A 26,340-nucleotide genomic window follows, 5' to 3' on the forward strand; every position below is an offset into this window, starting at 1 on the left:
AAAAAAATGTGGCACATATATTCAATGGAATATTACTCAGCCATAAAAAGAAATGAAATTGAGTTTTTTGTAATGAGGTGGATGGCCCTAGAGTCTGTCATACAGAGTGAAGTAAATAAGAAAGAGAAAAATAAATACTGAATTCTAGCACATATATATGGAATCTAAAATTTAAAAAAACTGGTTCTGAAGAACCTAGGGGCAGGAGAGGAATAAAGATGCAGAGGTAGAGAATGGACTTGAGGACATGGGGAAGGGGAAGTGTAAGCTGGAACAAAGTGAGAGAGTGACATGGACATATACACACTACTAAATGTAAAATAGATAGCTAGTGGGAAGCAGCCATATAGCACAGGGAGATCAGCTCGGTGCTTTGTGACCACCTAGAGGGGTGGGATAGGGAGGGTGGGAGGAAGACACAAGAGGGAGGAGATATTGGGATATATGTATACATATAGCTGATTCACTTTGTTATACAGAGAAACTAACACACCATTGTAAAGCAATTATACTCCAATAAAGATGTTAAAAAAATAAGAATAAGTGCTCTGGTTCAAGAAAAAATAATAATTATCTCATATAATGTCATTGTATGGAGGAGGATTTCAACATATAAAAAACATCTATTAAGTGATAATGTTAGAAGTAATGAATGAAGAATGAGAGATCTTCAGAAAGTTCATTTTGCAAACTTAAAGGAATGAGTATTGAAATGGAATGTTTATATTTCTCTCTGGTACTAGGGAAAAGTCAGTTTGAGTAGAGAAGAAGGCAGATTGACATTGTTGACAAGTTCTCTTAGAATTACCTCTCGAAAGCTAAAGTTTTCTAGGAAATCTTGGGTTGCTGAAGTCCTAACTTGCTCTCAGGAATTTTAGTAGCTCTCACTTTTTAATAGGAAAGAATGATAATTTTAGGGGAAATGTGTCATTAGGACCCCTACAGAACTGTGGAATCTGAAATTTAATCTTTAATGGTGTTTTTGGCTTGGACTTGAAGGATTATAGAAGTGATCTCCGTATTTCTAAATAACCCCATTCTAGGCATGATCATTTAGGTTGATTAGTGCTGAGTCCTCAGGTGGTTTAATCCTCTAATAACCTGACTAAATTGAAAGAAAATAATCATATGGCAAATCAGAGTCTTTAGGATCTTTAAATATAGTGGAAACAGTATTGAAAGATACTACAAGTGTTTGAGAAAGAATGTTGATTGGCAACACTCTCTACTATGAGAAAGAAATAATAAGCTTGTATTTTATATTATTATTAAAACTGCTTTTTATGTATAGAACTTTAATATTTGATGTAGAGAAAATGAACTTAATTATTGCAAATTCTTAGTCTTATATGTTAGAACGAGTTATATTAAACATGAAATGTCCTTCTAGTTTAAGAACACTGTGACATGCACGACAGAAGAGAGGTTTTGAGGTCAAATCTGTCATTTCATATAATGCGACTTTCTTAAAGATCAGATGGTAATGCAGGTCAGCGATAAGAAAATAATGGATTCTGTACATTCAGACAGTAAGTTAACACTTCAAGAACCAATTTGGCTTCTTTAAAGAATCAGAGATTGTCCACATTTTGATTATTACGTTAAAAACAAGATGTCACTTCCTAGGTTACTGGTGCGATCTAAGGTAATAATTCACATATGAAAATAACACATTAAATCCTAAAAGCAAAGTGACCAAATAGAAATTATTTTTACAGATCTATCTGCAATTATATTCTGAGGGGTTGTATATAAACAGCAATGCTGTGTGAGCAAGTGTGTATTATTTTAGTAGATATAATAAATATAAAATCTACTAGACTACTGGCTGAAATCAGTTTCGATGGAGTAAAGAGCATGAGCTTTCTGAAAAACTGAGTAATAACAAAGTGACCACACTGTGTAAGTACACACAACAAGTTGGTGAGTTTCAGAAAATAAACAGAAAAAAGTATACTAGATTTTTTTATTAAAAATTTTTTAGAAAGTCATGATCAAAAAGTGTCTACGCAAAGGGGGCTAGGCATGAGACATTGTATCCAAGAATAACGCTGTCAGTTTAGGATTTTTTTCCCCATAAATCAGGGATTGGCACTTTTGTCTGTAGAGGGCCAGATTGTAAATAATTTAGGTTTTGCAGGCCACTTATGGTCTTTGCCCCATACTATTTTGTTTCCTTTTTTATTTTTCTAAACAACCCTAAATATTTAAAAATTTTCATAGCTAGAGGTAAGACATACAAAGGCCAAGCACCAGATTTGGCCATAAGTCTGTCGTTTGCCAACCCTTGATGGGTATTCTTGAAATAAAGATGTCCACACACTACACAGAATGGGTGCAGTGGATGAGATGGAATTAATGAACTCTGATGGTAAGATGATGTGCCCAAAAGAACAAAAAATTCAATCACCAGGTTTTAGGATAGCTCACTTCTCTTAAAGAGGAATGAAATACCTGTAAATGAGAAACTTACCTGATTGGACTATCATATGGAAATGCAAACTATACTGTATATTCAATTACATATTCTAGCAGGTACATGTGATTCTAGGTTTTTGTTCTTTCCTCTGCCTCCCTGCTCATTTCTCTTTTATGATTGTTAACAGAAATAACTGAGTACCTTTCCTCCTATCATATTAATATAACAGATGAAGAAAAAAAAGTTGGTAAAGAATTAGTAGTTATAATGTGATTTTTATTTGTTATTTTCCATAGAGAATTATTTGACATGGCTTAAACTGAATATAACAAAAAAATGTCTACACTAACGTGCAATTAAAAGACTGCTTTACTTTGAGATATTTTAACAAACATAGAATCATCTACATTATGTCTATAGAAAAGAAGGCCAAAGCATTAACTGCTTTTAGCACTCCCACCCCACAAATCTGATGAAAGATTTTAAAAGAGCATAAAAGAACATATTTTTGGTGGCATTCCAAAATACCCTTATTTAGGATGCTAATTATAATCAGCACACACATTACAGTGTTTCATCTGTAGAGTAATATATTTCACTTTTGACCTTATAGTCTTCTATGATGTCCTTATGCAGGATTCACAGTTCAGTGACAAGGGCCAGAAAAGTCTGTTGAAGTATGTTAAGAGCTTCCTCTGGATGCACATCATAATACTATTTGATCACTCTAGGTGAGATGTTTTATGCAAGATGCTCCACTTCAATAGATGTCATTTTAATCCCCAAATGTTTGCAGTTTCCAAACAACTAAGGAAGAAAGAAAAAAAAGGAAGACACAGGACACTGGCCCCAGATAGCCTAGGTGCTTATCAAAGGAATTATTTCAGTGAGCCCAGATTCTTGCATCTTCCCATACATAGAAAAGTGCTAAATACCTTAACTTGAGATATCTGGTTTTCTTTAATTAACAATAATCTTTTGATGTTCTGACTACCCGGTCTTTGTTGCAAAACTTCTATATATTCTGTTTCCCCTCCTTGCTTCTTCAGAGCAGTCTTTCAGAGTTGTCTGAGATGCAATGTCCTGGGCTTAGATCCTCAGTTCTGTCCGCCAAAGAAAACATAATTCTCAACTTTTTAGGTTGTGCATTTTTTAAGTTGACAGTGTCAACACATTAATTCAGTTCAATTGTTTTTTTATGCACAGATGTTAACATTGTAATAAGTTTCAAATATGCTATGAAACAGCATATTTCATCGATATGTATATAAATTATAATTAATAATTAAACAGAAAGATTGATTCTTTTAATTAAATTATTTTCCAAATTGAAAAAAGTATAATCACGTTTTAAAATTTTTAAAAAAGGCATAGTATTGATGCAGAACACCTGAACTTATACCACAACTACCGTATCAGTAATAAAAATCAAAAAGACTGCAAATTTCATGATTAGTGTCAACTGCAATTGGTTATGACAGAATAAAATGAAAACCTTTTGGTTTGTTGGGTAAAATAATATTAAAAATAATACAGTATACAATAGCAGCAGACCTTTTCAGCAAAAAAGGTAAATTTCTTGAGAAATTTCCTCTCAATAGTCAAAAAGAAAATGATAAAATTTATAACCTGAATTCAAAATTAAATATAAAAAAATTTAACAGGATCTGAGCTTATATGTTTGGCTAGCTATAAAATTGATGAGTTTTAGGTAAAAACAACATTGTTTATAGAGTGATGGTAAAAGAAATTATCATTTCAATATTGGTGATTTTTAAAGAAAATTATGAAAAGGTCGAAGAAGATATCCTATTTTTTAAAAAAAAATTCAGTTAAGCTGCCAAGCAATTACCAATAGAACACAAGACCTTTTTTTTTAATAATATCAAAGGTCAATTGACTCAAAACTTGATAAATAGTAATTACTTTTCTTTAGCTTTAGATGAGCCATGTTTTGTCTCAAAGGACTTCCAAGTTTGTGAAGAAATATCAATAAGGCCTATTTAAAAAATTCATGGAATAGATATTTTCAATACTTTTATGTCTGCCAAAGAAAAAATTCAGTGATATATGAAAAAAACATTTCTGTCATGACATAAGAAACCCCAAATATCTAAGAGACTGAAGTTTTCTTTAGTGCTTCCCTCCACTGTTTAATGCATATGGAAAATACCTGTACTCACTGAACAGAAGCAGAGCCTGTGAAAATCATGAGCTTAGTGGTTAAAATTGTTCCATATATATATGTGCAAGTATTTTGAACCATCACCAGTTTATGGAACTGTAGAAAGAAATAAAAGATAATGATGGTGTGTATTTTGTCAAGACTCACTCTTTGATTAGTGGAAAAGTTTTACAAGGATTCACCGTATTGTTAACTCCAACTCACGATTTTCTTGAAACAAAAAGAAAGCTTGCTAAATATTCAACAATGAAAGACAATTTTAAAAAGGCACTGTGATTTGCATTTTCTCATCAGTATCAAATGAATACAAATATGCTTCGTGTAGAGGAAGATCCTTGTGTTACCTAGAGAGACAAGTATGACAATTTATGATGAAATCTCAACTTTTCAATACACTAATAATGATTTTACATAATATTCTGACATGAATCAATGGCAAACAATTTCCATTTTAACCAACAGCATTATATAAATTATCTGCAAAACTATAAGAAAAATTAGAAGAATATTCTGTTGATATACTGAGTTGCTTTTTAATTTAAACAGTATTGCTTTGAATTCAATGTTAATAAAACACAGTGACCCAGGAGTACATTTATTTAACTACTTAAGTGTAATTTTTAAATCGTGGTTTTAGCTTAAAATCAATTATTCTTAAAAGGATAAATCAACTTTATCAAATAAATGCAAATATCAATGGAAAATTATTTTATTCTATTCTTTATTGGATAAATACATATTTGGAAGAATTTGGATGTCCAATTTTATATATTCAGCTGAAAATTTCATGGACTCTAAATAGAGGTAAAGCATTTCTGATGAAAATTTGACATCTAAATTGGGATATTTTTAAGTAAAAAATACACTGGATTTCAAAGACAGTACCAAAAAAAGAATATAAAATGTCAATATTTTATATTGATTTATATTGAAATAATGTTTTGGATATATCAGGTTATATATTTTATTAAAATTAATTTTATTTGCTTTTTACTCATAAAAATAATTATAAAATTTAAAATTATATACATGGCCCACATTTTATTTCTATTGGACAGGACTAATCTAGAGCAGATAAGAAAATCAGTGCAAAACATAGGTCACTGTCTTTGTCACAGCATTGTTCAAAGATTAACAACAGAAACATAAATACTTAATTTTTTTCTCACTGTTTAACCACTGATTTTAACTTATAGAGCATCGAAAGTATTTGTTCATAAGTGTGTATATTTACTTGTTTATATGTTTTCATAAACAGGGAGCAAAATACAAATTTTAAAATGAGGGTTTAAATCTTGGCTTTTTTACTTAAAATTGTTCAACACTGAAAATATTACTTCTCTGAGTAGCATTATGAAGTGAATAATATCTACCCTATAGGGTAGTTCCACAATTACCAAGGTGGGGGGATTAAGAATTTGTAGTACTAAATATTAAATTTTCCTATGAGGTCCATAAACATTTTAATGTGCAGTGCAATTTCCTTCTTAAATGGATATATAACTCATAAACCATCTGTTAACCAAGCCTACATAATATATAATCATATGCTACCTCTATCTTTATCAAAAAAAATCAAGTCGTGTATTTTGTACAATAAAATCAAATATATATGGAAACAAAATATGCTTAATCATAATTTTATTCATGGATTTCTGGAAGAAAATAATTCTAAAATATATTAAAAAAGAAGATCTAGTAAAAATCTCCAGTACTTAGAAATTATACAGGACAATTCTGATTAACACATGGGTCAAATAAGAAATCTCAAAGGAAATTTAAAAATATTTTGAGCTAAGTGAAAATGAAAGACAACTTGTCAAAATTTGTGCAATCAAATGAAAACAGTGCTTGTAGGGAAATATACAGCATTGAATGCATATATGAGAAAAGAAGAGAGATCTAAAATCAGTAATCTAAGCTTCCACCTTAGTAAATTGTAAAAGAAGAGCAAATTAAATCCAAAGTAAGCAGAAGAAAAGAAATAATAAAAATTTGAGCAGACATTAATGAAATTAAAATTAGGAAATTAATTAAGAAAAAAAAAACAATGAAACCAAAAGGTGGTTTTTAGAAATGATCTTTAAAATAAATATGTTTCTAGCCAGGCTAACTAAGGAACAAAAGAGAGGGGAAAGTGGGGGTGGGGGGGGAAAGATGATACAAGTTGATATCAGAAAGGAAAGAGGGGACGTCACTACAGATACCATGGACATCAAAAGGCTAATCAAAGAACACTATGAACAACTTTATGCTCACAAATTTGATAACCTAGATGAAATGGATTAATTCCTTGAAAGACATAATCTGCTAAAATTCATACAAGAAGAAATAGACAATCTGAATAGACCTATATCTATTGAAGGAATTCAATCAATAATTAACCTTAATGTAAGTGAGTGAAACCTAATATAAACTATAACTTTGGGTGATAATGATGTCAAAGTAAAATCACATATTGTAACAAATGTATCATTCTAATGCAGGAAGTTGATAGCTGGGAAGACTATGTTTATGTGTGGGAGAAGGGACTCTTGGGAACTCTGTACTGTCTGCTCAATTTTTATGTGAATCTAAAACTGCTTTAAAAAATAAAGTGTATTTAAAAAGAAAACATAAAAGGATTTGTTCTGAAACTCCAGATTGATGCAGTTCCACAAATTAAACTAGAAATTGTTCTACTATATTTCAGATTGTCTGTTAACAGAGCCTAAAACTATACATTGGAAAGGGAAGTATGTAGGATGGCCTGGTGAAAGGTCAGAGGCAAAATAAAATTCTTAAGAATGGGAAACAAAAAGGATGTCTTTGTGTAAATGTTTTAACCATTTCCAAGGTAAATGCACTTACTATTCACAAATATTTCAATTGTTTCCAAAAATTATGTAAATCAAGCTCATTATTTTGAAGTAACCAAAAGAATGATGCAAAAATCAAAAAAATTGCATCTTGAATCCTGTTGTGTGGAAGTGGAGAATTAAAAACACAGAAAAAATTCTCTTAAGGACTTTGTTCCCTGAGGGCATTGATGTCTCTGATAAGCAACCATCTAAATTTCTAAAATTTAGAAAATTATTTTCCTTGACAAAAGATATTTAATAAAAAATGATTTGTCCTTCTTTATCACTGAACTCTCAAAGTATAATTCCAACACTATAGTTGGGAAATTGGCTGAAGATTGGAGGAGTATGTTGGCAGCTGCTGAAGCTTCTTGAACCTTCAAATTTTGCAGAAGTATTTTATGTTTGAGGATCACACAAGTATGTTAGAACAATTTACTGTCCCTGACTGTTTGCTAAAAAATCCTCTACATGATTTGAAGGAAGTAAAATATACCAGACGATATATTTGTTTTAACGTTTTATGAATATATATATATATATATTTCTTAACATACAGACATTGTATCAGTGTTTGGTAGTAGATGAAATGTGTTCTTGTTGTTTTCTTTCCATTTTAAATAAAATTTAGGTGAAGATATTAAAGTTCACAAGTACCTCCATTATTGATTGTCCTAAGTTTTATAGATATAACATATATTAATCCATTCATGCTTATATGCATAATTAATAAATATTGAAAGTAAGTTATATAACTATTAAAAACATTCCAAAGGCTTATAAATTTGAATGTGGTTATATTTACAAAATATGGCTAATATTAAAAGTTTTCCAATATTTAAAATTAGCAACTTCTTTTCAAAACTTTCAGTAACAATAATGCATAATGTTGCTATTTTCTTTTATGGATTCTGGGGGAAAGCTGACTTTAACAAATAGAGTTTTACCTTCACTTTTAGGGTTGCAAACACTGAGAAATAACATTTAATCCTCATTCACAGTGTTTGGGAAATCAGTAGGCTTTGGGCACTAACAACAACAAAGAAAATTCTAAATCAATGCAAATATCTAGGACACAAAATCAAAGTTACATACTATGGATTCCAAATTGACTGCTCTTCTTCCAGTACTCTTGAATCATACAATTGAACACATCACCTGTGCCACAATCCACCATATGTCTGACAAACTATTTCTTACACTGTAGGGAAATACAACAGAAAATTCAGTAAAAATGTATATAATAAAATATAGGATTTCTGTCATATCTACATCTGACTTATTGGATTTTTCTCATTTTTCTCTCACTGCATCACCCAAAACATTTATTTTCTTGAAATCCCATAAATCAAGTCTTAAAGTGTAGAATTCCCCTTTATGTTATTCCTCTGCTAAATTCACATTTAGAAAAAAACATGATTTTTTTTGATAAGTATTAAATTTGACCTGTGTTTTATGACTATTTTCCCTATGACCAGACAGGCCCTCAAATTCAGAATCAGGAGAAATTATTTTTTAGGTCATCAGTTCTGCAATGTAGAGCATTATATTAACAAATAATACTACTAAAGGTAAAATCCATGGGGCCTATCATGCACAACCAAAGAGCATAATTTCAATTTACCCTTGTAACACAAACTTCAAATTTTCTGACTTTGTTCAATTGCATTTGCAAAACTAATGTTCCATTGACTTTTACTTAAGCTAATTCTTACCTCTTTTTCCCATTTGTATTTTAAAAAGCTCTCAGTGTTGAAATTCTATCCCAATTTAAGCAAATTTATTCCAATAAAATGACTTGCTTAAATTGGATTATTTGCCATACAGTACTTTATTTTTTCTTCCTAAATATTTGATAAACATTATCTGGAACCAATTAACACATTGATCATTTCAATGTTTATTAAAATCCTCTTAATGACTTTTAAAGAAGAAACATATTTGCATTTACAAACATAATGCATTAATCTAAGACATCATGCAGAGAGAAAAAGACATTGAAAGCATAATTCATTGGTTGTATAAAACAGAGTCTTGTAAGCAGCTTGGTGAAATATTCTCAGGATGCTGTTATAAATATAATAACAATTTTCTGGTAGAGAAGTCAAGACAGCTTAGGGAATTGGTAAGGAGTTATAGGTGAAATTCTCAAAGGGTGCTATAGAGGCCCCAGGAAAGGGCTTAAATGCACTGGACCGAGGTAAGCAGCTGCAATTGATTTAGTAAGTAATAATGCAGAACAGAGGGAAGGAAAGAACAGAGGAACATGGAGCACTTCTGTCCTGGCTCCCGTGTTTTCCTGAAGGCCAAAGACCTAATTCTGCCAAACTTTTATTTATTTATTTTTTTGCTGCACCCTTGCGGGACACGTGGGATTTTAGTTCCCCGACCAGGGATCAACCTGCACCCCCTGCAGTGGAAGTGCAGAGTCTTAACCACCGGACCACCAGGGAAGTCCCCTGCCAAACTTTTGAGATTGCTTTTCTTTTTAAAAAGTATCATTTTCCTTTTTGACTAGTAAAGGTGCATCAGTTTCATACGACATTGTATTGAAGCTTTCTCAGAAGAGCATGAGACTGTCTTGTGTAATTGAAAGCTCAAAATTTACCTCTCCCTTTCTCTGCCACACCTTGAGAAATGATTTTCATCATCTGCTTCACCTTCTCAAGGATGAAGGTACTCAAGTCAACCATTTTGTTCAGTAGCTTCTGGGTAGATCTTGACCGTGACAAAAATAGAAAGAAGCCATGATATGTGGTGTAGTTAATGCTCTTACCTTTGCTCCAGGAGACAGTTATAACCGGTGTATCTGACAACATGCAGCATTATATTAGAGCCCCATATGTTAAGAATGATTTCATGCAGTCGTTTAAGCAGAACCTTCCCGGGCTGCTTGAAACTCAGCAGGATTGTTTCAGGGACAGACGAGTCACAGTTCTTCGGGTTCAGACAGCTCTGGTGACCTCTTCAAATGTCTCGTAAAGATTAAGCTGTCAAACTTTGTCAGGTGGTCTGTGCTTTCAGAGGTTTATCCTTTTAAAAATTTAAAGTACTCTCATGGCTGTAGAATTTCTTCATTCACATCTTCCAGCTTTAATGTCCACTTCTCCCCTCTACACAATTGACCCTTAAACATCTTGGGCATAGGGACGTTGACCCCATGTTGTTGAAAATCCATGTACTGCCATCTCTGCCTCAAAAACAAAGGAACTGATAGATGACCCACCCAAGGGCAGGAAAATAGTTTGGATAAAATCAAGACTTAAACTGTAGTTCTTTTTTTTAATCTCCAACTTTTTTTCCTTTTTTTAAAATTTATTTTTATTGAAGTATAGTTGATTTACTATATTGTGTTAGTTTCAGGTGTACAGCAAAGTGATTCTGTTATACATACATGCATATACCCCAGTTCTTTTGATTCCACATGTTTTGATTTCTGATTGAACACAAACTTTCCCCCACACTTAAAGATCTATAAAACAAAAATGTGGTCACTACATGTATTGAAAAAAATCTGTGTATAATTGGACCTATGCAGTTCAAACCTGTGTTGTTCGAAGGTCAAGTCTATGGCCTTTTCTCCATCCAAATGTCAGTTTATAGATCACCCCTGCAGCATTTTACTGTGACACCACTGTTCAGACTTTCTCTTCAGACTAAAAGCTTTCCATCCACATACCAACTACTCCTTCCATCTATAATATGTATAAATAACATATATACAAATATATGTTCAATTATTTGAGAGACGTTTAAAGAATATCTCAATTTCTCCTACCTATAGCCCTGCAAAGTCAGTTTTATTGTTCCAATTTTACAAATGAAGGAATTATAGTCAAGGAAATGAAGTCAAGGCCACAAGGTAGTAAATGGCAACATTGGCTGTTGAATCAGAGTTTGAGCTGCAATCAAAGTCCACATGGTTTTTAACTACATAATGTTTAGAAATGATTTATAGGAAGTGCTTTGGCTCATCAGCATCATTTAAGTCAAGAAAACTTAGGGAGCATATTGTCTATGCTACTCTAATTCATTTGAAAAAAACATTTTATAGCAGTGATTCAAATAATAGTGAAATAGAGAAGTAGCAATAGTTGGTCCTTCGAGGGTAGAAAATACCACCCAAAAGGCTCTTTTCTCAAAGTGAGGATTTGGGATTTGAAACCTCATAAATTGTACTACAAACTCTGTTATTGCTCAGATGAGTTTGAGACCCTCTTAATAGCTTTACCTGTTCTTAGCAAGTAATAATGATTACTGTTTAAGAATGTCTTAACTGCATGTACTGAATAATTATTGTGACACACGGGGAGCCTCTATAACTAGTATTTAACATGTTGGCACAGCTTATTCAAGTATATACTTTAGCACTGTATTTAAACAACTTATAAATTCAGAAAGAAGAAGAAGGGAAGGAAGGCAGAGATTTGGCAAAGAGAAGGCCAAGGAGAAAAAGATGAACGTGAAGAACATGAGGATAAGCAGGAAGGGTTGGGAGATGGATGAGGCAGGCACAGGTGAAAAGAAGAAAAAGGATGGGAAAAGGAGAAATGAGTAAGATTCATTACCTCATTCATTAAAATGTTCAAACCTTTTAGTACTTTGAAGAGAACAGAAACATTATGAGCATTTTTAAAAGAATTTTGGAGTCATAGAGGCACTCCTATGACAAGTAATTGAATCAAAAGCTATCATTTCACATGTTACGGATGTTGTAATTATCAGACCAAGAGATGTTATCTGAGAATTCTGTCCTAGCTGGCATACTTTTATAAGGAGGGTAAGGCTGTGAGCAACAGAGACCCTTTTAAGGTTACCTTGGTGACTGGGGTGTGTTGTAAGGAAACATTAGGAAGAAAGTGTCTTAGTAGTTGAATAACATTCTTTCAGAAAATGGGAAGAGAATCTAAGAGTAACATTATATTTTACCCCCAGAATCAGGAATTTTCCAGTCCCATCTATCTCTTACCATACCTGCTTTTTCAATTTTTAATTTTTCTTTCTCTTGGTGTTTCTCTCTAGATTCGTCACAATTTATAGTCTTTCTGCTTACCCTCTTCTCTGTGGTGCCTCTCTTCTCTTTCTGCAGCATCATTTGAGTCTTGGTTCTTGCTCTATTTATTTAACACTCACATATTCCATGGCAAATCCTACAGTGCAGAACATCCATATAAGGTAGAGTTTCCACACCTGGGTATAAAGTCAAGGAGTTAGCACTAAAATGATACTGAAGATAATTGTATCTTTTCCTGATGACAGAAAAGACACTTCATGGTCTTGAAGTACCCCCAGAGTCATCTTTAGGTGTATTAATTATTTTTCCTATTATTATAATTTCTTTCTTTCTCATGAAAGTCAAGTGGGAAAATAAATTAGTGAGGTGAGCTTTCTAGTAACTCAGAACCCAGATAAATGAAAATGTACTGTAATTGTGTATATTGTAACTGAAGAAAGAATTATTTCTTCAGAGATTAGAGTAAATGACCTCTAACTTCCTGTTTAATTCCAATTCTAAGACTTTATGATCTACACAAATACAGTTCAGAGTTTCTCACCACCTTTTGATGATTGCTTCCCTGTAGTCACATTTATAACTATTTATTACTTGGATTTTCTTTCCTATATTAAATACCTGGGTTAATCAAGCACTTAAAAAATTCCAGTATTTTTTATTCATGTGATAGTCTGAAGAATTTTCTTTAAACTCTGTTGAGTCCTTGAGGACACTATAATCCCCAGGAGAACATACTAATTCTGATCTCCTTCCCTATTTTAGTAACCAACAGAATTTCAAACTATTGTACATACTATAGATGTTATTTGTTTTTTTTCTGCTCAGATTTTTACCCTTTTGGAGGAGTGATTTCAGGCAGCTAATTATTACTATCAAATGCATTTTACAGAAAGTAGAAATAATTCACAATCTCATTTAAATTAAAAAGTAGTTTATTCACATGATTTAGACACTTATTCGGTCTTTTAAAAAAAATTGTTGTTATCTAAGATGTACCTGGAACTGTTCTAGGCCCTCAAGATACAGCAGTGAATAAAACATTTGAAAATGCCTGTCTTTAAACAGTTTACCTTCATGATATCCTGTAGAGTTTTTAATATAAGTTAATATTTTATTTGGGACTATTATTTTTCAGAGGTTATTTTATGTTTTATTTTTTGTTTGTTGGTTGGTTGGTTTGGTTTGATATTTGCATTTTGAGTCAAGTATTATAGAAGCTGTGTGGATTGTTTACTGGAAAAAAAAGATTGAAATATTTCACCTACTTCCTAAAAACCACTGAATAATAGATCCTTTAAACTTGAAAGTAAACTCAAGGATGGGCAAAATAGTAACATATAGAATTTTATGATGTTTTCAAATTTAATATTTATGCAAAGGATACAGGGAGTAGTGTAGAAAGAGCTTTGCACAGCAATTTTCAGATTAATTGAAAGATTACAAACAGCCTATAAGCAATGAAGCCAGAACAAATAAACAATTTCCCACTAGACATTATGAAGGAAAATAAAACCTTTTTTGTTGTTTCTCTGGGATAAACTAAATGCGTAACATGTGTTTGTAAGTATGTTGTAATTGATTTCATTTGAGAGCTAAGACCTTTATAACTCACTTGTGGCTTTGGTTTTGGCTGAATTAGAAAGTTTTCTCATTGCTTACATAAAGCACTTGATACTTTACCAATGATGGTTCAAACTGCATTTATCCTGGCCACATATTAAATTTTGAAAAATTGTGGTTTTTGCCTTAAAGAACCCTCAACCTAAACACATTATTAGATTTTTCTAAAGCACATCTTTTCTCACATGGTAATACACATAATAAACTATGCATAAATTCTACTACCGGGGCTAAGCTGCTATTTAATTTGGATAGGGCCAAGACAAAAACTGCACTACAAGTATAATGTTAAACAATAGGTCTTTTCTGTAAATAATGACAGAAAATATTTTTCAAAGGCAAAGTTAAAAGAATGTCTCTTCTATCATCTTTGCACATTATTATTAAGTCCAGACAACTCAATAAGACATAAATATTGACATGAATTTTTTCCTGTGGTGATAGCAATGCAATTTTCCTGAAATAAGGATTCTCGTTTTTGTTACATCCACAGAATTTCTATTACCTTGTATTATATTTATGAAGTGACTTCATATTATATGAAGTGACTTCACTCAACCAGTGCAGTAAATTAAGCACGCTAATTCCCAATGCAGTTTCAGAGAAATTAAGAAAACACAGAAGTTTTTGAAAATGTATACAATTATGTTTTTTATGTCACTATTAATAGATTAAGTTTTTGAGTGACCTAATATTCTACAGACTGATGAATAAGATTAATCAGCATGAGGATAATGACCACAATCTATCAACATTTTGTTTCCAGTTGCTTTTCAAACTTGTATCAGTTCACCAGTTGGAACAGATGTTTGTGATTCTTGTTAATTACTGTACATTCACACAACTCAGACTCCTACACATGGTTTGGATGAATTCAGAATTTTATTTTAAATAATGTCAAATCAAAAAATTAACTACTAGCTGTCATTTTCAAATCACTACCACACAAAGACCAAGATATCTCAGTCTAGTCAACTGAAATTTTTCCTGTTTCATCTGCTAATTGATGGGTAACCATTTGATTGGTGGAGTAGCCCTAACCTAAAGAATGTTTCTTTAATGCTATTTGAATTTGAACTTTCTAGGGACTCAAATAAGTGGATCTTAAAAATTTTAAAGGTAAATATTCCCTGAATTGTAAATCAAAACTACCCTTGTTTTATATGGAATTTTTTTCCAATATGGGAATTTTAGGCTTGGAACTTGAGCCTTTAGAGTTAGCATATTCAAATTTGCTGTCTTATAGAAGCTTTACTGTAAATAAAAATCTAAGTAGTCAGTAATTGTGCTGGCACTACTGGCTTTACTGACCTGACTGCTGACATTTGATAAGTCAGTTAGATAAAGGATGATACCTGTTTTAAATATGTTACTATGAAGGGGCCATGGAAGATCAAAGTAGAGATGTCCAGTAGGTAATCAAAAGACAAAATTCATCAATCAGTTGATAAATTTCTCAATCTCTTTTGGAAACACAGCTTTGAGAATTATAAACATGTGTACAACAATTGAAGTTATTGGAATGGATAAAATAGTGAGGTTTATACAGAGGACTACACTTACTGATCTGGGATTTATTGCTGCACTAGTCTGTTTCTTTGGTAGTACTCATTGTCTCCAGCCAACAAATTAAACAGTTTGACGAAGCCAGAGTAAGATTTTTCCCATGTAATTCCTGTGAAAATAATGCAAAGAATCAATAACGAGAAAGGAGTTATTGAGGTAGTGATCTTTTTAGAGAACATTGTGAAGATGGAACAGAGTTGTTAAGAGAACAGTAGAGGAACCAAGGAGTAGGGATGTCAATGAATTCACAGGCAAATTATTTCAAGAGTTATTGAGTAAGAAAGTGAAACTTTTTGACATTATGGTGATATTGTGATCTGCAAAATGTAAACTAAACTGAAACACTTAAGAGTGAAGACAAGGACCGGGCAGAATTAATTGCTCATGCTCCTGTGTTCCCACAGCAGTTTGTACTTAATTCTACTCAAAACATCATTAGATTATATAGTAGTTGGTTTTATGAGCCTTTCTTTCTGACTCCAATGGGAGTCACTTCAGGGAAGGGAGAATTATTTAGTCCTATCTATTTCTGGGACATAGAAGAATTTCTGGTATATAGTGGATGCCCAACATGTGTTTGAATTGCCTGAATTGAATTAGCAAACGACCAACTCTTAAATTTAATGCTATGGTGTGAGTGTGGGTACAGGTATGCATGTGTGAACATGCTCCTGTTTTAATAATGTGCTATTGAATATAGCTAACTTTATTTTCCATAAATGTGGACCAGTTTATTCACTCTTTGATGCAGTCATCATATGCTTTCTAGAGCTAGATGAAAAGCACTTCAGAACTTTGACCTTTTAACAGAAATTTCTGACAAACTTACATGTATTCTTCTCTACATAAACTTGGATAGTTGTTATATTAAATTTCTCCTTCTTTTATTAGTCACATGCATTTTCCAGATAGGCAATGTTTTTTTAACTGTAAATTTTATACGTGATCCTCTGAGCCCATGCACTTTTTTATTGAGAAAAAAAATGAGTCTTATTCTTAGTTCTGATCCATTCACTAGAGAAAAGTATGTCTTATCCCTTGATTTTAACATATTCCATTATTAACAGTACCCTTAAAATATTGCCAGAATAAGTTTATTATTTATTATAATTTAATCATCACAAGAATAGTTGTGAATGTGGCAAGTTTTACTTTAAATATGTAAGTTACAATATATTACATCTATGGGAAATAATCTAAAGGAGTGAATACAAGGGCAAAATAGGATAAAATTTCACTTCTCTACATTTCAGCTTTAATCAGTCAAGCTCTGCTATTTCTTTTTTTAACATTTTAATTTTATTGGAGTATAGTTGATTTACAATGTTTTGTTAATTTCAGGTGTACAGCAAAGTGATTCAGTTATACATATACATATATTCATTTTTTTTAGATTCTTTTCTCATGTAGCTTATCACAGACTATTGTGTAGAAGCTCTGCTATTTCCAAAATATACAAAGCTGGAAGACATTTGAAAATTTTGTTCTGATATTTTCCTAAGAGTTAGGTTTCACTCAGCATTAAAAGCTTAGTAAAAACTATTTTTATAATTATCATCTTCAGATATAAATTAGTTGTCTTATATAACAAATAACAAATTAAGCATCTAAAAACTCATTTTGGTTATGTTATTACATAATCTAAAGAGTAATTTTAGGATTTCTTTTTTTTTTCCAGGACACAAACCATGTGATTGAAAATGAAGAATTCAGTCAAATCAACTGTCTGTTGTCTCAAGACCTATATGTAAATACAGGTAAATACATTACTTCACTGTTTGGGGCAATGAGTTTGTTATTTTGTGGATAGAAAGCTGATGTCTTAGGGTTAAATGATGATTGTTTATTACCATAAATTTTTAAAGAATAATTGGTAAGAATACTGTATTTGCATGTCCCTAATAGACCCTGTGTTAGAAAAAGATTCCTAGAATTATGGATTTCACCATGTCTCTTTTCTATTATTGAGTGACAGTTGTAACTAACTAGATTACATGAATATCTAGATTTTATTTATGATGCTTATGTTGGGTGTTTATTCATGGATCAACAAATATATTTTTTGTCTTTATAGAATATATAGATAAACCTAATTTGAATTTTAAATAGACTATTTTTTTCATATTAAATGCAGATTAGAAATCGAAAGTTGTCAGAGAAGTACTAAGGGGCATTATTGAGTAGTCTTGATTGTAGCAGGTAAATAGGAAAACTCAATACTTGTGTGTGTGTTTGTGTTTGTTGGGGCAATATGTGGTTTACTGGGGTGATGATATTTGTGCTTTTTTCCAAAATGAAAAAATACAGTGTATATAGTCATAATCCATGGAATAATGCAAAGTGGATAACTTGGTCCCAGAACTGCACTGTTGCATTAATTTGTTGAATGTGTATACATCTGGCAATGGGTATAATTTCAGTATTGCCTGAACCTTAAATATGTACCATCTTCTTGTTCTCTTTGCTTTTATTAATAAGCTTCTTATGATACCCTCTCCCATATCAAAATGATCTATTGGAAAGTGAAAACTTTGGTTAATCCAGTAACTGTGTTAAGGTATCACTGAAGTAAATGACACATTTCCTTCCTTTTTATGGATTCCAACTTCCCTTTAACCACCCACCACACACACAAACACAGACCCTTTCAATCAGCACCTATGTCTGTCTGTATGTATGTTTTTCTCCTTTTGTCTCTTTTTTTATATTTCTGTCTTCTCCCTCTCTCTCTTTTTCTCTCTCTCACTTACCAGTATCCATTTATCTCTGTTCATAGTTTAGAAGACTAAAACTGATGGTATCATGAAAAAGAAAATTTGTGAGTCTCTAAACACAAGTAGAACTGCCACAGTAGTTCACTGGATAATGTGTAATGCCAAGTAAGTGTCCCTGTCCCCAGTTCTGCGTACATGTGGTGTTTCTCACTGTCCATCCCTGCCAATCAAGTATCACTGGGAGTATTTGCATGTATCTAGAGATGGAGTCCTTGTCGTGGACATTGCCTTTCTCTTGTTTGACACTGTCAATATTGAAGTTTCTTCAAGTATTGTCATGGTTCCTTAAGTGGAAAGAAAGAATGGGGTAACACTGCCATGGTTTGATTTGTGATTACTTATAGTATAACTTTCAGATTCTCAGAAGTTGAAAGACATTTTCCAAAGAGGCAGCAGAGACTCTAGCGAGAGAAGATGACAGGGTGACACTTCCATTGCATCAAAGGCACTTCCTGGAATGAAGGAAATGCTCCTTGAACTGAGCAGCCTTCTTTTTATCATCATTAGTTTACAATTTCAATTTGGATAAATCCAAGCCAAAGCATTTACATCTTTCTCATATCATACCTCACCAGTTCTCATAGTACAACTATAACATCATTTTTTGCCCTCAACTGAGGGCAAATACCACTATATTTTTTACCACATTCTTTTTCTATTACCTTCGATTAATACCACATTAATTTTTTTTTTTTTGCGGTACGCGGGCCTCTCACTGCTGTGGCCTCTCCCGTTGCGGAGCACAGGCTCTGGACGCGCAGGCTCAGCGGCCATGGCTCATGGGCCCAGCAGCTCCGCGGCACGTGGGATCTTCCCAGACCGGGGCACGAACCCGTGTCCCCTGCATTGGCAGGCAGACTCTCAACCACTGCACCACCAGGGAAGCCCAATACCACATTAATTTTACCACATTCTTTTTCTATTACTTTCCTAGCTTTGTAGGAAGGTAATAGAAAAAGAAAATTAGCACACCCAAATATGTTCCCTTTTTCAAGATAAGCATGTTTTAACACTTAAATTCCTTCCTTCATTGTCTTACCATTTTTAAAAGCCAAACAATCAAGAAAGCAGTAAATATTAAATATTTTGAAATCTCAAAAAATATGAGGACAATATAATGGGTTTATTTTTACTACAAATAAAATAATCTTTATTTTAATACATATACCCATCATGTTAAACAATGTTAAGCAAATATAATGTTTTTATGAAGGTTTAGCTCAAGCTGATATCTTATTTGCTGAACCCACGTCTGCGAATTGATTACAAAGTAATAGACAGTTGGCCTGGCAGAGAGAGGTAATGGAGTAGCCAAGAAACTCTAAAGAAACCCTTGCTACTTCACAGTGTTTACACTTAAGTTTTTCATATGAAAATAATATAGTCATTGTAACAGTATAAAATAGATGCTATTACTAGTGATTTGGAATTGAGTTCTTCTGAAAGCAAAGAAAACATTTATATGTTGTGCTCATATTCCAATAACAATATATTTGGATTCTGATAAATATGTCAATACTATTACTTCTCAAATATGATGTATAAAACTGGACTTAATATTAACAGTAAACTTTTGCATGGTTATTATTATATTTTATGAAATATAAGCTGCACTAGATAATTAGTTTAAAATCATTCAACAACACAAATATTCTTCTAAATATGACACATAATAGACCTCATTTAGCAAAGATTACAGTGCAGCTAGATCATTATTTCTGACATTCAGCAGTCAACCTCCAACATCATTGCTGAAGATCCTTTTCACAGTAGCTAAACACTTGAAAATAACAATTGTGCTATCAGAGCATTCATGAATAACACATGAAGCTGGAATTTACATTTTTTATTAGTAAAACTGCCTGTTTTCTTCTAAAGAATGTTGTTTTTACTTGGGTAAATAATATAAAGTCATGGCTTTTATATGATTCCTGTACAATTGGAAAGTTTCAGTAATTTACTCCTTAGACGGTGGATCTGAAATTTTAAAGGTCCAGTTTACCATCTGACAGCACCCTCCCTTCTCCAAAACTAATTGTTAAAAATGAAAAGAACAAAAGGAAGGTTCCTTCTAGTCGATGTATTATATAGATATATCTGACAACATGGACTGTGCAAACAGCCCATTGAGAAATACCTGGTCTCTCTAGTCTAGCACTTTTCAACTTGGTCAATCACCAACCAGTACAAAGTATTCTTCCATGGCGCCTGCTAGTTCTGTGTGCAGTTGAAGAAGTTCATGAATATTTATAAGTACAAATGATGAACAACAACAAAAAGCCACAATACTTCAACATTAACCTGAAATTTCACAATACTTTCTAGGGCATTTGCTTGTCTGCTTACATTCTTTCAGAAACATTCACAGTGGCTTGCTTTAGTCTGCCAAAACCAAATGTCATTTCAAAGCTGTTTCCTGTTTAGTCTTTTTCTTTTTGGATGCTTTTTAATAAAAATTGATTTCCTACTCCAAAGACTACTCCCTAAGTAAAAACAATTAAACTATATTTAAATGAGGTCTTGTGTGTATATTATATATTTACAGGACTGAAAAAAATCTATCTTTCTATAGCACAGTTGCCCTTAAGTTCTGAACTACCCATTGGTGCTTATCACACCTTTGCTTGGAAGTAGTTAATGGTATCCTTCTACTGCAAGACAGGGTTTTATTTCCCTAGTCTGTCGCATAAAACTCTTCCACTTATTTCCAGACTACTGGGGTTCAAGTCCCAGTTCTCCCATTTAGTAGGTATATGACCTGTGCAAGTAACTTAACTGTTTGTACTTCTGCTTTATTATCCGTATAGTGGAAATGAAAATCATATATAGATCATATGGCTGTTATTGGTTTTATATATATATATATAGTTACATAATTGTTCTATGTTATCTTTTAAGAACATCTACAGCTAGAATTTTTTCTTATATGAATTAAACACAAAGTATAATTATATATATACATATACATATATATATGTATATGTATAGGGGAATACGAACACATATATGCATTTTAACTATGTAGTTGGGTCATTTTACCTTTTAGGAACATCGTGGCCTAAAATTTTCATCTCATTATGTTAATATTTTTCCCTGGTAACCAATATTACTGAATTTCAAAAAGATCTGAGGCTTTTTCAGTCTCCACCATCCCAAAAGGCAACCCCTTGTGGTAGCCTGATTTTAGCTCTCTCTCTTAATTGTAAGTTATTCAAGGGCAAGATCACTTCTTATTTATGTTTATACATTTTTGTCCAGAACAACAATCACACAAAATTTTTAAGTGGTCATTGAATGAATCTTACGTGGGGCCCTAATTTGCTAGTATTGAAGAGCACTTAGAATGTTCCATTGTCAAAATACATATGGCATGTAGAAAAGTAAACTTTCCACATGTAAATACATTATACATATCTTTTTCTTCTGAGATGTAGTGCAAAGTGCATTGATATAGTACAAAACCCTAGGGATCTTCAGAAAATATTTCTGAATCACCAGTAAGACTTGTTTTTAAAAAGTTGGATAAAATATGTTAGGTGGGTCATTCTTACCGGTTGGCACTTCTGAAGTTAAGAACGTTATCTCTAAGAGTAAAGGATAACTTATTTCATCATTAAGTGAATAACTGAACACAATATTAAGTGAATTTTCACTGATTTACATCACAGCAGTCACACTCAAGAGGGAAATAAATGACCTAAGACCTTCTCATTATGCAAGATTATGCAAACTAAAAAGGGAACAGAGATTACTAACATTTGTGTGAACTCAACATTTTAACATTTTTGAGAATATACAAAAAATATAAAGTAAAAAAAAGTCAGGCTAGAAAATTAATTTATCTACAATAATCTGTGCAGATGGAAATTGCATAGATAGAGAATCAATAACCACACTTTGTATAAACTTCAATGGATGGCAAATTAAAGTTCAAATGAACTGTTCCTGAACTTTTTAAATAAAATGTCAAATGAATTCTCAGTCTGTCTCTTTGTTCCTCAGCAATATGTTCAGTTTTCACAAAGGCAAACCGCTTAATAAACGCATGGCCACTTTTATAGGAAAAGAAAATATCATTTAAAACTATCTTCCATATTTGTGAAAACACATTGTGTCACCACCAATTAAGTTTTCCAGTTAAAATTACAACCTTTGATTAGTCAAAATCCCTATTATTAAAATTGGGCAGAAAGTTCAATATTCCATGTTGTCATTTTAACATTAATTATAGTCACATTTTCATACAAGAGAAATAAACAAATGTTAAAGTTATATTCACTTTCATTTTTTTCTCTTTTTAATTAACCATTCTCAACCCAATACACAGAGGAAAAAAACGATTACATAATTAGTTTTTTATTCTTTGGAGATCCCTGTGCATTTTAATTTACATGTTGATTATGTAGCCAGAAAAATCTCCCATGTTAAATTTGATTCAGCAAGGCAGAAAATGCCTTAAAATGAATAGAGGGCTGAAACTGAAAATGCATTTTGTCTAATTGTGTTAATGAACTACCCTGATGAGACTTGTATAATACAAAAGGCTCCCTGACCTTTTGATTAACTGTAAAACCGGATACTTCTCTAATATCGCAGAGTTTTACTCCATTTTCACATGTTTTTAAACCAAACACTTAAACCACTTGAATACTTTAGAAAGTAATGGAATGGGTAAAAGAGGTAGGCATTCCTGCCTCTGCTGTGAAACTACTGTTCCCTATTCATTGCAAAACATGTAATGTTGAAGCCACCAGTGCTTTTGAATTATTTCCTTTGTATCCCAGACTAAGATAGACATTGTTGGAGGAATCCATGAGAAAAGTAAGTTATATAAACCATAACATTGTCTGTGAGGGCTATGACTTAAGTACCCAAACAAAAGAATATCTGATGATAAATTGTAATAGTATAATCCAACATGAGTGGAATTTATGTGTCACAGTTTTCAAAAAGGACACGATGGCTGGGTGTGGGAATATAACCCCCTCATGTGGGAAGTGTACTGTCTGTCCATGCAATGTATAACTTTCCCCTGATACTGAAATATCACATGTAATAATCTAGTATCTTGAAAGAATAGTGTAGCTATTCAATAACTATTTAAACTAATTCATTTGGGCCAAAGTCATTGTGGAAGACTTCATTACTAGGTGGTTTCTTAAATGTGTGTGTATTTGTGTTTGTGTGTGTCTGCGTGTGTTGAATGACATATATTTAAAGAAGCTGAGTCTTCCAGGAGGTTAGAGAAAATTTTGGCAGGAATTCAAACCATGCTATTCCCATTACATTGGGAGGGCTTTCTCTGCCATAAATTACTGTATATGTAAGTATCTCTTACTTACATATACTAAAATTTTAATTTTAGTTAAAATTATTTGTGTAATTTTAACTAAACAAAATAACCATGGACACCAGTAAGCTGACTTCTGTGAAATGAATGATAAAGTAATCATTGCTCCAAAGTCTCAGTGTTCAAAAGAGTAATAGTTAAAATATATTTATCCATACTATAAACTAATATTAAATTGTCATTAAAATTCAAAACATCAGCAGAGGAGGGAAATATTTTGAGGTAATATTTGATGTAATTTTTATGCTGAGAAAAATACTATCCAAGTGTCATTACAAGTTTGGGAAACCAAAATATATTCATATATTTAACTACTAGAAAAGAAAGTCAAAATTACAACAGTAATCTTTGATTTATTGGATTGCAAAGTGATTTTTAAATCTTTTTCTGTACATTCTATATTTTCTGAAGTTTCTATAACGTATCTTTATTTTATTACATTTATTTAAATATATATTTTAAAATCAATACATCTCCTTGATAAAATATTCATCAAATATAGAGTGAATTTTTAACAAAAACTTTAGGTTAGTTCTAAAATTAATTTTATAAGTTTTAATAATCTATTATTTGGTCTATTTCCTATGTCTATAAATGTTGAGCAGTAATCATTAAGAACTTTGTAAGCTGAATATTACAATGTTGCTTCATTTCTTACAGTTCTTTGTTCTATCTACTTCCAATTCTAAGTATCTGTCAAGTATGCATTTACATACACATAGCAAGTAGTTAGGACAGAAATTGAGTTTCTGTCTAAAAAGTATAATATTTACAAAACAGATCACCTGTGCATTCTGTTCAGTAACTGAAATTTCTCTTCCATACTGTTTGTGAAGATTTATTCAAAAGTTTTTTTTATTGAATAATATCTACATTGCTTTTACTAAGTAAATATTGTTACTGCAGAAACAATTACTATATGTTTGGGTACATATTGTTTCTTATTGTTCTAATTTTACAATTCCTGTGCTACTCAAGTACATTTTTATTGTATGAATTAATTCTTTCATTCCTCAAATAGTTATTGAGCACCTACTATGTGACAAATGCTGTCTCAATTCCCTAATATTTTGAAATCAATGTTACAGTTTGCTTCATATTCAGACTATACAAATTCTTTTACTTCTGTTTTACCAAAAATTTTAATTGCCTCTTTATCATTATTAGAAGAAATTACGTGTGCTTGCTTCCCCACTTTTTTAATACCTTATAATTTATTCTCATTATATCTTGATACTTTAATCAGACAAAAATTTATAATACCATGACAGTAACTGTCTTGTTCATTGTTTTAATCACTACTGCTCACCTAACACAGAATCTGGTGTATTTTAGGTCCTCAACAAATACTTTTATAATGGGTAAATAGGAAAAAGCAATAATATGGTTATTATTTTTCCCTTTTTCATCTTTCCATACCCTCAAAATTGGGGGTATAGAGACCTAGTATCTCATAAACTTTTTGGTTTTATAATCCAAAAATTATTGTTTCCAGCTAGAAACCAATTGAATTTGTTCCAGAAAGAGGCTAAAGCAGATATACATTTATTTTTTCAGTTATATATCAGACTTTGATTTACTGTAAAAATAAATCTTTGCATTCAACCTTTGCATGGTTTTAACCTGAGTGAGGTAAATTTAGATCCAGATGTTAAAAAAAAAAAAAAAGAAGAATATTATGATACTGGGAAATATCATCCTATTTAAAATTTTAGTTATTTCACTTGGTTCCATGTTTTACCTGTAAGGTTTGTTTTTGTACCTATTAAATGGCCTCTTTCCCTTGTCAATTAAACAAGATTTGAATTCCGTGGCATTGCCAGCAATATTCCCATGGAGAATGAAATACTTTCTTGGTGGACCCCTGGGAATCTTCTTGATGTGAAAGAAATAAGTTCCAAAACCCACAAAATTATGGAGATATATTGTACAAGGGCATTTCTGCCAAGATGTTTAAATGGTCACAATATAAAGATGTAAATCACTAATAGGAAATCTCAGCATTGTCTTCTACATATTTATCTATGAGACCCTGTATTTATAAGTGGTCAAAAACCACTTCCCACATTTGCATGACCCCCTACTTGCCATACTTCTTACCCCCGTGTTGAACTGCACCCTTAATATCACATAGTTTTTTCCTATCTTCAAACTTCCACTCTTTCATTCTGCAACAAAACATTGACTCCTCAGTGCTCCTTGAATATACTTCCTGAGAATGAAAATATCTTAATCCCTTCCTTCTCACCTCAAGCCAGAAATATTAAAGATACTGTGTAGTCAGTTTAACATGAGAATAAGATGTAAATATTGAGATATGATGTAGTAGTAAAATCAACAGTCCCTAGTAATCAAATGACTGCTGGGGGCATTAAAAATAATCTAGCTGATATATAATTGGATTTCATTGATTTAGCTTTTACTGAATAGAAAGTGAGTCTGTGCATTTGTAGTTATTTTACTCATTTGACTTAGAATTCCATAACAATTCTCTTTGGAGTACATTTTTTGGATAGTTTTGACAAATTTAAGTTTCACATTTTTTTTTTAAAACCAGGAATAGAACCCATGA

The 26,340-nt window shown here is 32.0% G+C and overlaps 1 long non-coding RNA gene across 1 annotated transcript in view; it reads left to right on the forward strand.

Annotated features, from left to right (window-relative positions):
- Nucleotides 1-26,340, forward strand: part of LOC125964219 (uncharacterized) — a 200,002-nt gene that overhangs the window by 116,403 nt on the left and 57,259 nt on the right. The window contains exon 2 of the long non-coding RNA XR_007476987.1: nt 17,323-17,401. This is a non-coding gene — a long non-coding RNA (uncharacterized LOC125964219). The remainder of the gene's footprint in view (nt 1-17,322; nt 17,402-26,340) is intronic.

Source organism: Orcinus orca, chromosome 4 (genome assembly GCF_937001465.1).
Source record: "Orcinus orca chromosome 4, mOrcOrc1.1, whole genome shotgun sequence".
Lineage (NCBI taxonomy): Eukaryota > Metazoa > Chordata > Mammalia > Artiodactyla > Delphinidae > Orcinus > Orcinus orca.